The following is a 4,633-nucleotide window of genomic DNA, read 5'->3' as shown; positions in this document are numbered from 1 at the left end:
CTCTTTTCTTCATTTTTGACTCCAAAATAACTCCCTAGCCTTCCGTGATCATATATCACCTGCAAATCATGAAAAGCACTAATAAGAGCATTTTGTTATCACTTTTATTATCAAAACTATACAAGAAGGTGGTTATTTAAGGCGTGATTATAGTTAAATTCACCTATTATCAATAATCAAGGCTTAATAATCATATATTTAAGAATACTATATTAACATTACATAATACTAAATGACTTCTCCTGACTATTCTTTTTTTTTCCCCTTTCTTTTTCCTTGTCCATGTTGAAAACCATGCCGATCCAAAATAGAAGCTGTGATTTTGAAAACACCATAAATTCACAACGTTTAAATTCTGAGTTCGCCGCTCGTAACAAGAAGGTTTTCTATTACAAGTTGCAAACGGCAAGCAAGCTAATCTTAACACTCTTTTAGTCTACTAGTTGCAAAGTAAAGCATTTTTTTCCACTTGGGTTGGCCGGGGGGTTGGGGTGGGGGGGGGGGGTTGGGGGTAGGGTGGGTTAGGTTGAGTGAGAATAAGCTATAGGACATCATCAAGAAAAGTACAACCATTTAAAAAAGGAAAAGAAAAGAAAAAGTTGCAAGAAAGGGAATGCTTCAAAGTGTAGTTTTTTAGTGGATCTGTCTGTTCTATCCTTTTTATTTTTATTTTTGTTGTTTATTATTTCTATACATTTCAAAGTTATCGTTAATTTCTCGAATGATTTGGCTAAATCTAAGAGTTATGTTTGGCTCAAAAGTTATCGATGTACTTTGCGAGCTTAAAAACAATCAAAAGTAGGAAAGGGTAAATCGTAATCAAATATAATAGACCTAGAGATGAAAAATGAAGTTGTTGTTGTAGATCTAATAGTGTAAAATGATAATATGAACTCAAGAGAAAGTATTCGTTAGAGATAGAGATAGAGAGAGAGTAAGAGAAAATGAGAGAGTTGTATTATTTCAGAATCCCCTTTTACAATGTGAAGGTCTCCCTTATATAGTAGGAGACCTCCCTCGAAATAATTAAAAAGATACAAAAATAGGTAACGTTTTCCTAGTGAAGATACTGAGCCTTAAACGATGTCGCTTTTGTTCCCACGCCCAAGTCGTACCCTTACGTTAGTTGACGTATACTCATTGGGCGTGCCCATTGGCGTAGAGACGTTGACGGTCAAATTTGACCCTATATAGTTAGTCCCTCCGTTAGTTGGAGACGCATTCGGTAGGCGTCTTCAATGGGCGGAAATGCAAACCTCGTCTTAGGAGAATTTGACCTCGACCTGGGGCGGCAACGTGCATAAGGCGAAATGTATGACGTTGTTGAGCCACTGACGCGTGGCTTCCTTTTCGGAATGACGTCATCGCCTGTATGCGTCATTATTATACTTACTCCCGAGGCGGTTCAAAGGATGATGTGACATTTTGGTTTCCCTCGCACGTTTTTAATCATGACTCTTCGATTTCTGCGCAACCTAACATTTTCTGGTTTACTTCTTTGCCTTTCTTTCTTGTAGCTGTTATTTCGTGTGAGACTCCTCCACTTCTTTGAAGTCATATTTCTCGTCGTTAGTGCCTTATTTCCCCAACAGAATCACTATGGTAAAACATCGTCAAGGTGGTAAAAAGACCAAGGAGTCTGACCCATCTAGGGTTCCGCCTTCCTCTGGCGGTGAGGAGGAGGAAGTGAAAAAGACCCTCGTTCCCCTTACCGTAGACAACGTCCTCCCAAAGGAAATGCATATTCGAAAGGATTTTCAAACGAAAAGTCCAGCCCTTCCCTGGGAGCATACTGTTTTACCACAATCTCATCTAGACAACCTTCGAGCGACATACAACATTCCTGACTATGTGGAAATGGCTCCGGCTGGGATAGACTATGCCAATGTGCATAGGCCTGGGTACTGCACATTTTACGAGTACCCATTTTTGATCGGTTATAGTCTCCCGATTTACCCTCTAGCGGAGGAGCTTTGCTATTTTTTAATGTGTGTCCGGCTCAGGTTACTCCTTACACCTTGAAGGTGTGCAGGATTCTGACCACGTACGCAGCTAAGGCTGAGTGCGGCGTCTCAGTTCATCACTTTTTACAGTTATTCAGCCCTGGTTACCTGAGGGGTACCATGTTGCAATTGAAAAGCCGTGGTACGAAGGGTTTGGTAGTTAAGTCTGACGACAAGGCCAACCGCCTCTTCTGGCGTAGGTACTTCTACATCAGAACGGAGCATCTGGTGTCTAACCCTGAAGGATTCCCGGAAAGATGGAACCCAGAATGTGAGTACCTTTATTTGTAGAATTCATGACTGTTCGTGACCTTGACCATTCGGCCACTGTGATTTCTTTCTTTTCTCTTTTTTTTTAGCGAGGGCTTCTCCACCCCAGTTTATTGACAGTATTAAATCGGAGGAATGCCGTACCTGGGATGCATTTCTTCAACAGTACGGCCCGTCATGTAATTCTTCGGCCTTGGTTTGGAAGTTCCCTTAGGTTTTGTTACCTGACTTACTTGTGTTGGCAGGTCGGAGCGCCCCCAAGAAGAAGAAGGCTGTCGTTACTTCGCCTAGGGCGGAGACCGACTCTGATGGCGAAGACATACCCTGCGGCTCGTTCAGTGATGGCGCTCCAGAGGTTCCTCAGCAGGAGGTTGCGCCTATGGTGGCGTCCGCAAGTGAAGCGACTCCTTCAGTGCCGTCCCCGCGGTCTATGGAGGAGACTTCTGAAGGTGAGGAGCCGCCAGAGAGAAAGAGACGGCGGTTGATTATGGGCAAGGGGATAGCGACCGAAGATGAGAGGGTAAGTGAACCCCGTCAAGTGTCGAGGCCGGTTTTTATGGCTGATGCTATCCGTTCTGGGAGGTCAGTTCCCCAAAGGAGAGTTGTTATTGGAGAAGTGGGCGATGGTGCCGAGAGGGCGGACACTGAGGCCGCCCGTGGAGATGCAGATGGGTTAACGAGGGGTCCAGCCCATGTGGAGATGACGGCGGGTAGGTCCAACCGCCGAATTATGATCCCAGGAGGGTATGACCTGCTACAACACAGTGACCAGGCTGCAACGGATATGACCCTTTTATGTGCGGCTGCTGAGCGTGAAATGCTGAAGGGTGTTAGTGACGGGGATCTATCCCGGAGGGTTGCTGGCGCGGCCTTGCAGGTAGCTTTCAGTTTTCTTTGTGTGCCGTAAGGCTAACTTTGATGCTTACTGACTTGCCTCTCCTCTTTTTCTTCTCCTTTTTACTCTCATTTTGGAGGTGGAGAGGAGGCGGCGGGCGCAACAGAAGGCAGCCACTTTCAACAAGATGGCGAAGAAGTACCAACAGTGCCGTGCCAAGCATCGGGCGCTGGCGGACCTACTTAAGCAGGACCCGAAATTTCGGGTGTTCCGTGAGGGCCTTGAACAGTCGGAGGCCCAACTGAAATGGAGGGTGACCGAGCTGGAGCAGGTCGATGAGCAGCTGATGACTGCTCTGGCTCGGAACATTGAGCTGGAGACTCTTCTTCAGTCGAAGGAAGAAGAATTGGAGGTTAGCCGTGGGGTAGCGGCGGAAGCTGCTGATTTACGGACCAAGGTCGCTGCTTTGATCGCCGAACTCGATGCCAGGGCGTCTGAGATTGAAGTCCTTAAGCGGACTGCTGCACCTAGGCCTGATGAGGATGCGCATCGTGAGACGCATGATATGTGGGTATACGCCGAGGCCAAATTAGTCGTATTCGAGGAGTTCTTGGCTGCGGGTCGAGCCACTGAGGCGGAGGTTCAGGAGCAACGGCGCGTAACCCGCATCGCCTGTGAAACCTGTGGGTATAGTTCTGACTCCCCAGACCGGGCGGGCTATAACTCCGAAGACGTCAACCGTCTAGAATCCGGCTCTTGGATCTCTGTAACTTATCAACCCGGGAGCGGCGATGAATAAGGTTGCGGTCAGGCGGGGGACGACGGTCGAGGCGGCGAAGCCTCTTAGGACTTGTAGCAATTTTGTTTTGTTGTATTTTGGAATGTAAATGGGACCTTTTTGTAAGGTTAGGTGTACATATGTTTTTTGAACGATAATGAAAGTCGTACTTTTGCTGTCATTCTTTTCCTTTTGTATCTTTTATTTTTGGTACCTCATCTCCGCAGAGCGGGTGTTCACTTACTTGTAGGATTTTTAGTGTGTTTCTCGAACGTTGTCTGTGTTATCCGTCAATAGGATGCGGCTTCGACGCTAAATAGTGGTGGCTTTAGCTAATAATGGCATCACTTCAATTGTTATTTGAGTGCCTTTCATCGTAGTCGAACAGGATTGGCGACTGTTGGCGACGATGGCCTTAGCCATAATACTGTCGATGGCCTTAGCCATGTACGTAACTTCGGCTGTCGTCGAATTGCTGACTTGTCGTAGTCGAGCTGGGTCGACTTATTGACGATGATGGCCTGAGCCATAATACTGTTGATGGCCTTGGCCGTGTACGTAACTTTGACTGTCGTCGAATTACTTGCTTGTCGTAGTCGAGCTGGGTCGACTTATTGACGACGATGGCCTGAGCCATAATACTGTCGATGGCCTTGGCCGTGTACGTAACTTCGACTGTCGTCGAATTACTTGCTTGTCGTAGTCGAGCTGGGTCGACTTATTGACGACGATGGCCTGAGCCATAAT

The sequence above is a fragment of the Nicotiana attenuata genome, unplaced genomic scaffold, assembly GCF_001879085.1.
Source record: "Nicotiana attenuata strain UT unplaced genomic scaffold, NIATTr2, whole genome shotgun sequence".
NCBI lineage: Eukaryota > Viridiplantae > Streptophyta > Magnoliopsida > Solanales > Solanaceae > Nicotiana > Nicotiana attenuata.
The sequence above is the reverse complement of the archived record's forward strand: the minus strand, read 5'-3'. Positions refer to the sequence as shown.